This window comes from Pogona vitticeps, chromosome 5 (genome assembly GCF_051106095.1).
Source record: "Pogona vitticeps strain Pit_001003342236 chromosome 5, PviZW2.1, whole genome shotgun sequence".
Lineage (NCBI taxonomy): Eukaryota > Metazoa > Chordata > Lepidosauria > Squamata > Agamidae > Pogona > Pogona vitticeps.
In genome coordinates this window covers 144,251,503-144,267,016 of record NC_135787.1, presented here as the reverse complement: position 1 = coordinate 144,267,016, position 15,514 = coordinate 144,251,503, and the positions used below count along the sequence as shown (strand labels likewise).

The window sequence follows — 15,514 nt, the reverse complement described above, 5'->3', positions numbered from 1 at the left end:
GCCTCGCTTTTCGGCCCTAAGGTCAAAGGTCAAGGAGGGCCTCGCGCGAAGACGGCGCAACGTCGCTACCTCGCCGGCTCCGATTGGCTTCCCATCATCCCACGGGCGGACTGGGCCCCCCCGCGTGACGTCGTGACGCACGCGGCGTCGAACGTGCACGGGCGGGACGGTTAGGAGGGAAAGAGATCTCTCTGGAGGGAGAAAAGCCTTCTGTTCCCAGCATGCACCGGTCCTAGGGCGCTGCTGTGCCGGTGGGTGGGGCGAAAAAGGGCTTTTTGCGCTGCATTGTGGGAGTTACAGAGTACGTGCTGGCTAGAGTGCTTGTGAGGCGGTGTGACTCTGGGGAGGAAGTGTGTACCGTATACTGTACAGCGCTGGGAAAGGGCATCCGTGTGGTAGCTGCGAGGGCTGCGCCTGCCAGCACTAGTACCCGTTTATATGAAACAGTGGCACGGTTTCATGCCTTCCCATCTCCTGGTACATGATCTCCCAACAGCTGGAGGATTCTTGCTTGAAGTCTTTTGCCAAATACTGAATGAAATTTACAGTGGCTTGGTGGTTACGTGCCGTCAAGTTGCCTCCGACGCAGTGAAGGAGTATTCTCCAATCTATCTTGCCCTTGATTAGATGGTTGCTGCGGGTTTTTCGGGCTCTTTGGATGTGTTCTGAAGGTGGTTCTTCCTGACGTTCCTACTCCAGTCCTCTGAAGGCGCCGGCCACAGAGACTGGCGAAACGTCAGGAAGAACAACCTTCAGAAGACGGCCAAAGAGCCCGAAAAACCTGCAACAACCATCAGATCCCGGCCATGAAAACCTTCGAGAATACACCCTTGATTAGCTGTTGCAAACTCAGCCTTTTGGTTCCTTTAGGGCAGGGGTGGGCAAATAATTTCTATTGGGGGGGGGCACATGAAAAATCTGAACTGTGTTCGGGGGCTGAACCAACTTGGCTTAAAAATAAAATCGAACAGTGATGTTATGATTGTTTTTTATTTTAAACTTGTTAATCTTCACAGATACTAAAGAGTTTTTTTGCGGTATGTTAAAGATAAGCGACTCATCAACTTTAGACAAAAAGCTATAAATGGTTTTGATGTTCAGCTTGTTCAGTGAGAGAAATCCAGCCTGTCTTGGGCTTGAACAAGTGCTCGAACACCAGACTGGAGCGACAACCGGCGGGCCGGACAAGAGCGGCTCGCGGCCTCGGGCCACATTTTGCCCAGGTCTGCTTCAGGGATTCAGTCCATCTCGTATTTGGTTTGCCTCTTGTCCTGCTGTCTTCCACTTTTCCCATCATTATTGTCTTTTCCACAGAATCCTGCCTCCTTATGATGTGCCCAAAGTGGGACTGCCTCACTTGCAACATTTCAGGCTTCATTTGCTGTAGGATCCACTTGTTTGTCTTTCTGACAGGCCAGAATATCACAAAGTTGTCCAGCACAACGTTTTGAATCAGTTCTCTCCCTGTCAGCTTTTTTTTTACTGCCCAGCTTTCACACTTGGTGATTGGGAGTACAAGAGTGTGGATGTTCTCCAGTGGCACATCCTTACACCTGATTATCTTTTCTAACTCCTTCATTGCTGCCCTTCCAGATCTTACCCTTCTGAAATCTTGGCTGCAGTCACCATTAATGACTGAACCAAGGTAAACAAAACCTTTCACTATTTTACAGCAGCTCCACTAGTTGTCAATCCATTTCCAGGCACAATTTGAAGTGCTGTTTTTAACCTATAAAGTCCTGAATGGCTTGGGTCCAAGCTGTCTCAAGGACTGTATGTCCTTCTGTGAGCTTGTCCAGATGTTAAGATGATTTTTTTTTCAGTACCACCACCTTCACAGGTGCATCTGATGAGAACACAGGAGAGAGTCTTCTCTGTCTCTGCTCCCAGACTCTGGAACTCCCTCCCACAAGAGGTGACACAGGCCCCCTTTTTGCTGTCCTCCACCAAGCAGACAAAGACCTCTTCAGGCAGCCTTTCCCTTAGTGACTGGCTGGCTGAGTGGGGTTTTTTAATGGATTGTTGTGCCTTACTGCTTTGAATATGTTTTTGGTGCCACTTTTGTTTTTCATTGTTAATGCAGTGGTTGATCCTTTTAAATATTTGTTTACTTACTGTTTTTAGTTTTAATTATGTAACCTGCCTTAAATCAGTGTAAACATATTTTAAATAAATAAAATATTTGAATTTCTTCATTGTCAACTTTAAAGGTGTGTCATGTTGAACTGTAGCCCTACTTTGGCTGCATTGCTCTGCATACAGATTAGGGGATAAATGTATTCATGTCTGACATGTTTGCCTATAGGCAGAGATGTTGGCAAGACTTTGGGTCCAAATCCAAGTCTTTATTTATTTATTTTATTTATTTATTTATTTGATTTTTACCCCGCCCCTCTAGACAACGTCTACTCGGGGCGGCTTACATAGGCTAAAACAAATTAAAAGGACATATAAATAACATATATAATACAATAATTATAAGCAATATTATTCAAGATGGCTAAAACTCAAAAAACAGAAGAAAAGGAAAGAAAAAATAACTTAGTTGACTGGGGGGAAGGCCTGTTTAAATAACCAGGTTTTTAATTGGCTTTTAAAAGCACCCAGCAAGGGTGCCAGCCAAATTTCAGTGGGGAGTGTGTTCCACAGCCGAGGGGCTGAGTCATACCGAGTCCCAAGCCCTAAGTCCCTATTAAAAACAGGCTTTTAAAAAAAAGGTGGATGGGTTCTGAGTCACTGGAGGGAAAAACTGAGTCGAGTTGCCAGTGTGACTTAAGTCTGACTTGAAAGCAAGTCCCATGACTTGAGGCCCATCCCTGCCTATAGGAAACCATTCTGTCTCTCCACATTATGTCCTAATGGTAACTTCTTGTCAACAATACAGGGTACACATCAGGACAATCAAGTGCAGAGGTAAACCCATTGCTTTCAGAACAACCCATAGTATCTGATGATCCACATAGTCAAAGCCTTTGCTGTAGTCTATAAAGCATAGATTCATCTTCTGACATTCTTAGGTGGACTCCAATAGCTAGTGAATACTTGCAATATTATCTTGAGTGCCTCTTCATTTTTGGATTCCACCTTCAACATCAGGCATTTCTCATTCCATACAAGGTAAACATTCTTTGTTGCACCACCTTGAGCTGACCTTTTGCTTGCATGGGAAATTAAAGCAATGTATTAGAGCCACCATTTTGACAGATTGTCTTTGTAGTTTGAAATCATTTTAACAGTATTTCATCTAACCCTGGTGAGTGCTTTCAGAACAGCTTTCAGTTCAGTTTTAGAACTGCAGGTTTTCCATCATAGAATTCTTTGTCAAAAGAGTCCGTCATCCTTTTATCTCTTCTGTATAGGTCTTCTATATACTGTTTCTGCTTTCTCTTTTGTTTCCCTCCTGGTCAGATAATCTGTTCCTTTTTTGGTTTTTCAGCATTCCTAATCTAAGTAATCTCCCTTTAATTTCTTGGATCTTTTGAAAGAGATCTCTTCTCCCCCCCTTTGTTGTTCTCTGTTTCTATGCACTGGTTATTGTAATAGTTCTCTTTGTCTCTTTGTGAAAGCACTGAAAAGCTGTTTTCAGAATTCTGACCCTACTTCGTTTGTCCTCTTACCATCAGCCAGACTGTCATGAACCAAACTCTGCTAACCTGGTGCTTCTGCCAGTGGCAGAAAAAGCCGAACCCAATGCTATCTTTTTCATAATGGTTCAAAGAATCTCAATATTTGGACATAACATTACACCATACATTAAGGAACATTGGCCCAGCCTTGTGTCCCACAAACTAGATGGGGCTCTTACAAACCTTTTATACAGCCTGTGACAGTGCCCACTAGCACTGCTGCCTTCCCGTTTCACCTCTATTTTGCCATTGCTTTTATGCCAGGGATGAAGTACATGGATATGACCTTCCTCGCTTGCCTTCTTTCCCAGCACAACGAGGTTCCTAGAAGCTTGCCAGAGAAGAATTGCTTTATACAGTTCTTCCTTTGTACTAGGACCAAGCCCATTAGATTGCTATGTGAAACTCCACAGTAAGTTTTTATTTTCTTGTTCTTGCTGCCTGGCTCCAGGTTTTCTTGTGGATGTTCCTGGCAACATTATCTGCCTATGACCCATATTTTGACCTGGTTCTGAAAGTGATTGATTCTTATCCTTGACTGCAACTTCATTGCAGAAATCTCTAAGTCATTTTTAATTTCATCAGTATAAGTCTAGAATAATTAACATAATTTTAAATAGTTCGGCAGTTATGCATTCTACTGCTCTTTCTAACATTAGAATTCTAAGTTGGAAACAATACCAAGGCCAATTTCCTCATCTAACATTCCTCCATTAAGTTCAGGAGATGGATTTGGCCTGTTTTAGGCTGAGTCCAGCACTTTTTCATGCAAGCAAAGAATAGTTTTCAAAGCAAAATTCATTGTGGTATAAATGGCTAAAATTAACTTGCATGGTCCATCCATCACTTAAGCTCAGTTCTCCAGTGTATCCAGGTTGAGCTTACACAGCACAAACTGAATTAAACTAGATGGTCCTATGGTACTTTTTCACATGGCTATATAAGAAGCAAGGTCCTTTTTATCTACATAATTTCCCCTGAACCTTTTTCATTAAGCTAGAGTTACTTTTCAAAGTTTAACATTTGGTTTGTCTATATTAAGAGGAAAATGTATGTCTAGCTTTTTAGCTAATTCAGAGTATAATCTAATGGCCCTATGTCTTAACAGTGACTCGACAGGAATTATATTAAGTCTGCAAGGTCACACTTCCCTATCGTTCCTTGCATAGTTCGCCTGAACAGAGATCAAGGTGTCCATTGCAGATAGGACATCATTAGAAGGAGAAATCTGTTACTCTTAAAAAGACCAATGATTGTCCCAGGAAGACATTTTCACACACCCTATAATTTGAAGGCTAGCTTGCTATATTTCATGGTTGGTCAATGGGAGGAATATGATTACCAGAATCATGGTTCTGGAATGTTAGTGGCATTTCAGCTTTTAATGTGTAAAGTGAATGGAAAATCGAACAAACCAGAACCAGTTCTGAAAGCAACTGCAACAATGAATGTACAAACTGTAACATACCGTTTTATTCTAGGAAAGTAGCAGATAGAGCCTCTTATGTAGTAATTGGCATGCAATTCTTGACTGAGGAGTGCAGCTAGGGGATAATATATTCCTGTCCCAAGAGAAATATATAGCAAGTAGATAGGAGATATATACTCTGCTTGCCACAAGCATGATTTTGTTGTGACCTCTGCAGTGCTGGCTGTTCTGTCTACCCAGTAGTCTATGCTGAACGCAGTTGGAATCAAGCAAATCCAGAATGAGAGATAGCTGTGTTTTTTAAGAAGACAAAACAATACCTCTAAATCTGTGCTTTAAAGAACACAGGCTGCGGTCTGATGTACATTTGGCAGTATTTTTTTAAGAAGGTGCAGTACTACTCCCAGGTAAGTGTGTGTAAATATTCTTGAACTATGTGGCACAGTGGTCAAACTGCAGTATTGCAAGTCAAGCCTCTGCAACCTGAATTCAATCCTGACAGCTTCAAGTAGCTGGCTCAAGGTTGACTCGGCCTTTTATCCTTCTGAGGTCAGTAAAATGAGTACCCAGCTTCCTGGAGGGGTGAATGTTCCTTGGATATTTATGTTGTAAACTGCCCAGAGATTGCTCCAAGTCGAAACAACAACAGCAACCATAGTAATACTTAAACTCTATCTATGTGGCTTACATCTGAGTGAAAATGCAGAGGATTATGCTTTAAATATTTTCAGGATTATCATATAAAAACATGAACTGTTTGTGTACTCTTACAAACTCTTTTTGTGTTAGCATGAAAATAAGACTTTAGAGGAAATAAGGAAAAGACTGAAAAAAGTTGAGATGTCAGTGGTCTGATTCATCAAATCAGGTAAGCAAAAGCAATTCTGTTCCCTTCTTCAACAGAAGATTTGCCAATTCCCATTAGACAATATTCTAAACTTCATTTAAAGGCTTTCTGTGCTGCTTTTCAAGACAATTTGGTGGGCTAATAGTGCCTCCCAGTCATAAAACAGTATTTAAAACACATGTCAGGATAAAGTAGATTCTAATTCTGAACAAGAATTCCCAATGAAAGCAATTAAAATGATTCTGTAGTTTAAAACAGAAAGTAATAACAGTTTAAATGCCAGCACATCACTTTGACCAAAAAATTAGATAAAAATAAAAAGGTCTTTAAATTCTGCTTGAAAGCAAATAAGGAAGGAGCTGATGGTACTTCCCTTAGGAGGAAGTTCTACCAATGTGTGAGGCGACTTAAGCAGCCCACTGAATGTCAAGAAAGATCTCAGTTGCCTCTTTTCGTCAAGCAGTCTGCTTTGACTTTTCCTCCCTTGGGGATGTTTCTGTGAAGCAGCATGACAAGCTCCAGTTCCAAGACAAGCATTTTCTCAGCAATTCAATGATGAGAATTATGCTTCTCAAATAACATTTGTTTTAGAGGTAACAATAATTTAGAATTGATACACATATTCAGTTAGCTTCTATTTGCTGCCCCCCCCCTTCCTGACAGCTCTTCATCCTTCGCAGTGGAAATATACATATAGTCAACCAGATTGAGTGCAGCAGGATTATTCTGACTTCTGCTTCTGGCCATGTGAAACTAGGAGAAGTGGAACAAACAATCATTCTGAGGTGATGTCTCCCCACCCTCAGCATGTTTCTACAAAGAACAGTGCAGAATAGTCTTTCCAGATGAAAAAAGGCACTCTCAAGTGATTATTCCTGCCTTCTGTTCCTTGAAAGATAAAAGACTAAAAATACTCTTTTTTTCAATTTTACCTGTAGTAGAACTGTTGAAATGAATGGGATTTGTTTGTTACAATCATGAGTATTGTTGAGTTAGCCCAAAAAGAGAAAAAGCCAGCATGGGCTCAGCAAAGGAAGTACTGCAAATGGGCAAGCTCTCATTGGCCTCAAGATATACTGCTGTCTTGAGTTGGGTACCTCTGTTGTATTGACAGACAGGAATGCTGTTCCTTTCCCCTTTTAGCTTGTGACTAGATGCACATGAGATATTCTCAAAGGCTATGGAGTTCTGCCATAAGAGAGGTAAGCTTGCAATTTCAGATTCACTGATGGTCAGTGGATTAATTTGATTAACCTACAGTAAGCATTCAAGGCTATTAGAAATATCAGTTATGCAAGAAATTGTGGATCTCTTATGTAAAAAGGGATCAAAAATGCTACTTTGTTTTCTCCTTATAGCTATCTGTGTGTATTGGGAAGATTGTTGATTGCTTCCATCAATCATATCTCATAGGCATCCTTCAGTCTCGAGAGACTATGGTAACGTGTTCTGTATGGAGGACTTGGAACAGCGTCTAGTGTTTCAACACTGTACACGAAGCTGGAGTGTCCTCTCTAGGGCACTACGCCTGGGTAAAACAATATGGAGGGTAGGCTGTTACCCAAGCAGCAAATCCCCCCTCTCCATGTCACTGAAATAGTCAGTAACGGGTTGCGGAGGTGCGTTGTGAGAAATGGGTTTTCCACTTGTGGTAGGAGATGCTGAAGGACTAGTTGCGTGGCGAATTTAGGAAGGCAGCACTCGCAGTTCCTCATTCTACGCTGTCCTGCTAGCCTCCTCCAACCTCATCCCTTCCAAATGTATTAGACTACAAGACCTATAATTATAACTGATGGGAGTTGTAGTCCTGATGTAGAGCTCTCCATGTTGAGAAGGCAGCCCTGTGGTGTTAACTTGGTCTTCTTCTCCCCCACGTCTTTTAAACGATAGGTTGAAGCTATGAGGGTGTTCTTGCGGTGAAGGATTTTGCATTATGCTAAGGGGATAGTGGGGGCACTTGGAGGTGGAATTTGCAGCTAGAGCTGCTCTTCATATCTTATTGCATGAAAGACAGAAATAAATAGACACGATTTGGCTATATGTTGAGGAGATTTACTTGTTAATTTTGTCGATTGTGCGCGAGATAAAAGTGATGTGTCTGTAAGGTGCGAGTGAAACAATTTGTATCCAATGTCTTAAGTTTTGTGCATATGATTTGTATAATTGTGCTAATTGTAAGATCAGTGGGATGTAATGAGGTGCCTGAAGTGGATTTTGATCAATGAAAACTCACTTTCAAATTAATCTGTTAATCTTTAAAGTGGTACAGTATTAATGCAAACAGAAGCTTTGTTTTGCTGCTTCTTTATATTGTTTTGCTTCTTCTTTGCAGTGAGACTAACAGGTTTGTGGACTGAGAAACCATGCCACTGTTTGGAAACACATTTAGTCCAAAGAAAACCCCACCCAGAAAATCAGCTTCACTTTCTAGTCTACATTCAGTAAGTTTTGAAATCTGAGAAATTGAGGAGTATATTTTGGGCTCATGAAATAATCCCTTAAAAACAAAACAAAATCCCAAGTCGCTAACCAGTGCAGATCTGAAACTGATGGTTTGAGGGACCCATCAAAAAATGACTGCTCAAAAATGCAGAACCAATAGCAACTATTTGCTGATCTATATGTACCATATAATGGAGTGTTCTGGGTATCTTAATTCCAGCATTACCTGAATCCATCAATAAAAGTCTCAGCAAAAAAAAAAAAGAATATTAAAGTTTTCTTAATTAAAGAAAGAGATGGTATTATAACTACTGTATTATGAGACTTTTTCTGGGCTAGTCACCTTTGTTGTGGTGTCAAATCAGAACTGACTTATGGCGACTCTAATACAGCTTTTAAAGTAAATGAGGTATGTAAGGTGTGGTTTTACCAGTCCCCCCCCATGAGTTTCCATGGCTGAGCAGGGATTTGAATCCTGGTGTTCTGAGTCCTAGGCCTGTCATTCTGTCTACTACATCATAGGCATCCTTCAGTCTCAAGAGGCTATGGTAACATGCTCTGTATCGAGAAGTATCCTCTCCAGAGCATGAAGCCTGGGTAAATATGGAGGATAGGCTGTTACCCAAGCAGCAAATCCCCTCTCTCCACATTGCTGAAATGGTCCAATGGAAAGGCAAGAGCCAATACAACTGGTTCCAGCAACATCACAGGAGTTGGCAGAACGACATGAACTGCCTTCAGGACTCCAGCTTCGGATTTTGCCTCTAGGTTAACTCCTGAAGCCTTTCCCATGAGTGGATATAGCCACAAGGCAGTGGAGGCTTGAAATTGGAGTTTTCTTTCTCCTAGATGGGCTGCCTTCCATGGCTAACAAGCCCCACCTACCCGGCCTGCTCTCTAATAGTGCAGAAGTATGATCCGACCCTTAAAACTTTCCTGCCTCTCAGCTGTATGCAATGCTAATTGGCTTTCCTATTTACCATATTAGGGTCAGAGATAGAGTCAGAGAATTTGAGGATTTCCTGGCACACCCTCATTTAAGGAGGGAAAGCCCCACCTCCTAGGCCATGCAGTGGAGAAGGGAACAAAAGAAATTCCAGCAAAAACAAACTCCTCAGGAAAATGTCCATGCAAACAAACCTGGTCTTCAGCCTCAGCTCAGCTACAACATACTGGGTATCCAGTCACCTTTTCCCTCCTTAAACTACCTAACAGGATTATTGAAAGGATAAAACAGGACAATACCAACTTCAGCGCCTTGAATGAGTAAGGATACAAAGTACCTTTCAGTTATCACTGACAGTTGTAAACAGGCTGAATCAGAATAATGAATCAAATAAAGAAGAGAGACAGGCAGACATGACAGCTCTAATGTCTTCACTGAGAAGAATGTAAATGGATAGAGTGTTTGTGATCCTGCCTAAAGCTGTGTGTTATTGGATGAAACAGACAAGCTTTTTCCGTAGTATGTTAAATATTTACTTACAGATATATTTGCCTGGAAGTAAGTTCTGTTGAGTTTTATTTAGTCTTACTTCCATGTAAATCAGTAGCAGTCTCTCAGCCAAAAGTAGCTTATTAATGATATATATCCAACTAAAATAAGTCTATATGTAGAGATTCAAAAATAGTAAAGATTTAAAGAAGACTATGGTGATTGTGATCCTATCAAGTTAAATGTAATATAATACATTCCAAACATTTCTTAGCTCTTTGAATACAGCTTTAAATGTGACAAGAACTTTGTTCTCAGTTAGATCATCAGTTCTGTAAAAACCATTTATTAGGAACCAAAAGTGTGTGTGTGTGTGTGTGTGTGAGAGAGAGAGAGAGAGAGTAGTCTACTTGTAAATAGGTGTGCAAGAACATAAATACAGAATGAGTCGTTGTCAAAGGTAACCAAGAATGTAATGCTCCTCCTTTACTACTAGAAGTCTTCATAGCTATGCATTTCTATACAGAATAAAATTAAAGTAATATTGATTGAACATCTGCAATTAGCTCTGCTTCAATAGCTTCAGAAGTGTTAATGATGCTAGGGCTTCTTAAGAGCATAACAGCTTTTCTGACTCATTTGCTTTCCTAACCACATTATTTGTTGGAAGTGCTGCCTTATTTGTGAAGTGATGTTTTCTTTTGTACTGTTTGAATGTTCTTAACTGGGAAAGCTTGAGCTACCAACTGACATTGGTAGAGACTTTTAAAAGAATGGGACTTATTAGACACAACTAAGTCCCATTGATTTCAGTGGGTCACTGCTAGATAGGATTATTGCTAGAGTTAGCACTTCTTTAAATAGATACATAATAAAAATAATAATCATTAAGCACTGGAATAAACAAATGTATATTGTGAAGTATTTTCTGGCCTTGGTCAAAATTCCAATATGTTGCACAGTATAGAAGTGGTCTATATTCGAAGGAATGTTTGTACGTGCAGGGTTGTGTTCCTTCCAAACAGATGAAATAAAATTAAATGGATACTTCTTGTTTTGCAGAGTATATTCTGACCCTAATGAATTTCAATGTTCTCCTGATGGAAGAAACTTGCTGAACCAAATCTTGCTGCATCATGGTTTGTCTAAGGAATAGCTTGGGATATTTTTTTTTATTCAAATCAATTATGTTAACTTGGACAAAAGTACTACAATGGGAACTCAATAGATTTGGGGGATTTTTTTTTTGTCTGATCCATCTTGTCCTTGGGCCTGGCAAATGATGTAGTAGATTTACATATGTTCTGCACAATGTATATATATTCTGCAAGACAAAAGTGCATCTAGGAGACTAAAATATTACATCTTAATAAATGAGGATTAATAGCTAATAAGTTGGACTATGCTCCTCCATCAGTGGCATGTTTAGGTTTTTCTATTTGTGGTTTCTGCATTTTGCAGTAAATTAAACATTTCTGAAATGAGGAAACAAATACTTACTCTATTTATTTACTCATTTGATTTTTATCCTGTCCTTTTGCTCTGATAGGGACATAAGGTGGTGTATGTAAATAATTTAAATATACAATTAGAATCATTAATATTATTGAAAATAAAAACCAAACCTTAGCATTGGGGCATAAAAGACAATGTAAATGTTGATTAAATGTCCAGTCTAAAAAAAAGAGTAATGACTTTTGTACTTTATTTACATTGTCTTAGCCCTGTGTCCAGAAAGTGAAATAGTTCTGAACAATGGTCTACTTTAGTCTTTTCAGATTCTCAGTTATATGGGTTCAAGACAAAAAGCCTATAGTATATTTATGAAAACATTTAATATAATAAAAGCAAATACAATCAATGGCCAAAGTCATGTTGTTTAGTACAGTAAATCTCATTAGAGTAGGCCCATTGAATCAATAAGGTTTGTTGAGTCAACTCCTCCATAGGTTTCATTGATTCAAATGGGCCTGCTCTAACTGTGCCTTACGGTGCTGAAGTAAGTCACAATGAGTCAGCCCATTTGAATCAATGGATTTTGGGGAGGAGTTGACTCACCAAGCCCCATTGATTCAATGGGCCCGCTCTGTTGTGATCTACTACACTAAGCAACAAGATTTTGGCCAAAATATTCATATAGCAGTATTCATGATCAATATTCTATGATTGAGTCCCACGGGAAATTTCCCTAGGAAAGGGCAGAAATCACTTCAGAGGTGCTAACAGTTTAAAGGCCTGGAAGGAACCACATAGGATAAAAGCACGATGGTGCACAGCTTCCAAATTCCTTCCTTCATTTTCTTTAGGCTTTTGGTTAAATTAAAGCAGCAAGTCAGTTGCTTCATTTCAGCCTAGCCCATGGTCCCTCCCAACACTTGCATGACACTGTTGCTAGGGTTACTAAATTTCAGTATCCAGTTTGGATATATACATAAATATTCTTCACTAAAGCCAAGCATACACATACTGTTATCAAAGGCTTAATCATTCTAATGCACAACACATATGACAGAATCTTATACAGGCTTACTCTAGTGCTGTGCGGGGTAGAACTAGTTTACATGACTTTGTGTGCTTTCAGTGGGGGAGAGGTATTGTCTGAGCCCCCTTGAAATGTTTTCTTTCTTAGTTATTCCCCACCCCAGTGTCTCTGAAGTATTGTTAAATTGTTTTCCCTCTAGCAATCCCATATCCTTTGTTATGAGTATCTCAGTATCAGATCTGCAAAGTCCACGCATGCATTCTAATTATCACTTTTGCTTCTGCTTTTCATGTGCTTTCACAATCAGACATCTTTTTCCACAAGGGGCAGGGGCTAATACTGGATGAGCATCTTGACCAGTTTGAGTTTAACAGAACTAAATTAGAAAAAAGGTGCCAAAGGCCTGGGTGTAACTGAGAAAGAAAAGTACCATACACCCAGCTACACCACCATCAGTGGTAGAGGAAACTGTATGCAGCCCTTTCAGTGGGTAGAGCACAGAGCACGGCCTTAGCCAGGGATTGACTGAATGGGCTGGTTCATTTCAGAGAGATGATTCCTGAGCTATCCTCATCTTAAGCTGTTTCAGGCTTTTAAGAAGTCAATCCCATTTGTCTGTGTGAAGGATGGACTTCACACAAATAATCCTGTCGAAAGACCTCATAAAATAATATCTGTCACGGCATTCATATGGATGTCTCCAGCAAAAGGCCTGCTTCTGCTGTTAGTTTTTGATTGATTCATTTAAGAAATGTTGCAGTCTGTGTGATAACTGAAGACAGAGAAAGACATTTTAAGTAGTTAACATAAATTGTGTAAATGTGGCACTTGCACATTATTTTATTTTAATGATTACTGTCTTGAACTAGTGATAAATCTGTGTTTTAATGGAAAAGGGTTACTTTCCATTTGTGTTGAAATCTTACATTTTTCTAATACTTGCCTGCTTTTGTCCCCCAAATTCCTACATGAGCAACCTGAATTAAAACCAACACTAAATCACATGTAAGCTCATTTTTATTGCATGCTCCAAGCCATGCTTATCTAGATAGGAATAATGCACTAGTTTATTAAAGGTAAGTTAGGGATGATACATCAAAATATATGTTTGGGGGGGGGAGACTGAGAGCACTTTCCATGATTAGGCAAAGAAAAAAAACTCAGAAACCTTATGACATCATAATGTAACTGTTAAATAGTATTAAGAACAAATTGAACTAGCATATCCCTTTTTTGCTCCAAAGTCACCTTTTGTAAGGAAAGCCAAACTGATCAGTATATTATATTATCTGATGGCACAAACAGGTAGAATTGTTTGTCATTGCAGTTCATGTCACAGAGCTAATCGAAGTTGGATTCAGATCATTAAAGACAATCATCACTCCAGCTGTCAGTGTTTTCCTCACAGTGTTCCATTCAGAAAATATTTTTCCAGCAACAGATCTGTTTTTTCTGCCTCTGCTGTGTTCACTATATGAGTCATGGCACATTTAGAAAATGAAAACACTGTCAAAAGAATATGCAAAAAATGCTGCAGTTTAAATATGGGAAAGACTTTTAAAAAGTAAAGAAATGAATGTAGGATTATATTTTTATCATAGGACTGCATGAAAATAAAGACCCAGAGCCATGGATGTGTTTCAGATCTAATTCATGTTCCTAGAGTTAAAGGTCCCAATATGTAAAGTTGAATTACATTCTGTGCCAGTTCTGATAGCATATGCAGTGTCCCCTCCAAAAAACTTGTAATTCTAGTAATAAAAACAGCTTCACTCAATTCCCGTAACTTTATTCGTATTCCTTCAAGCAAAACCCTAGGAACTGATTGTAAAGCAGATATGGGCAATTATACTTCACATCAGTTCAAAATGATTTAATCTTCACTGATGCAGAAGTCCTGAAGAAATTCTGTGTTAAGACAATCCAATCAGCCACCATTTATTTTTTTCTCAGTTAAGATGCATTGAGGGTAAATGCTGTGCCTTCCAAAGAGCTACATTTGTCAAACAATAACTGAAAAAAGAATAATGTACCATGATGTGTTAAGTGCTATGTCTGACTTATGGCAATCCTAATAGGGTTTTCAAGAGAAACCACCTCTGCTCTTCTTTGAGCTTCTCTTATTCTTTTAAAAAAGGAATGGCATGCCACATTTGGTGGGCAGAGTATAGAATGGGCTCCAGAAAAAAATAATTTGGATGTATGAAAGTATGTCAGGATCATTAATATGAGGAAAAGGTTTTAATCCATGTTTTGTAGACTATACTGTAACAGAAATTGAGGGGACAGAATAGAGGGATGGGAAGAAATATGGTGGCAAGGAACACTTGCTGCTCCTTTAAATTTAATAAGGAGTGTACGTTCATGTGTCCCATTCTGTGTGTGCATGAGGATCACAGAGGTTGCCATTAGCATCTAATAACAGTCAGATTAAGGCAAGTGAGTCACAGTCACATGGGCAAATGAAATAGGTAGCCTTATAAGGCAGGAAATGTCAAGTCCTAGCTGGCAACTTCAGATCAATTAGATAAGATCAGGTCAATGTAGGAAAAATAAAATCAATATAAGCGACATCGAATTGTATGTGTGTTAATGTGCCACCAAGTTGGAACTGATTTATAACAACCCTAATAGGGCTTTCAAGGCAAGTGCTTTTTTTAAGGTGTTGAACCCCAGTTTCCATGACCTATGGGGATTCAAACCCAGGTCTTCTGAGTTGATTGCTCTATCTGCAAAAAAACATATTGGACACCACAAATTACAATAGGCAGCATCAAAGTAGAAGCCGTCTTAACAAAACATATGAAAACAGGACCTTGGATAGCTCCAAGTGAGCCCTGATGAAGTTACAGTACTGTATTTCATTATGCTAACTGTGGGAAGATGCAGAGAGCCAAAATGTACTGAAGTCTGAAGTCAGTTGGCAAGATCTGTAGTGTGGTTAGTTATACATGTGTATGTCCCTCCGCGCCTTTCCCCAAGGAACTAGCTGGCCCATTAAAGGTCTCTCACCTGATTTTGCAGAGTGAGACTCCTATCAAGTTGGGGAAATGAAGTTCTGCTGGGAAACTTGTCCTTTGAGTCAAAAGATGGTAGTAGGACTATATCTTGCCATGCATGAGATGCCATTTCTGCTTCCCTGAAAAAAAAAATTCTAAGCGTTATCAGAATCCTCTCTTGCATATTCATCAGGACTTGTCAGCAAAGCTAATTTGAGGTTTAAGGGTGCCCTCACTTCCATCAGTACTCTCTC

The 15,514-nt window shown here is 39.7% G+C and overlaps 1 long non-coding RNA gene across 1 annotated transcript; it reads left to right on the top strand.

The window, feature by feature from the left end:
* The first annotated feature begins 7,680 nt into the window (after window positions 1-7,680).
* Window positions 7,681-14,819, top strand: LOC144583331 (uncharacterized). The gene is made up of 2 exons (XR_013537070.1): window positions 7,681-8,343; window positions 10,842-14,819. It is a non-coding gene; the product is annotated as an uncharacterized LOC144583331 (long non-coding RNA).
* Window positions 14,820-15,514: the final 695 nt, after the last annotated feature.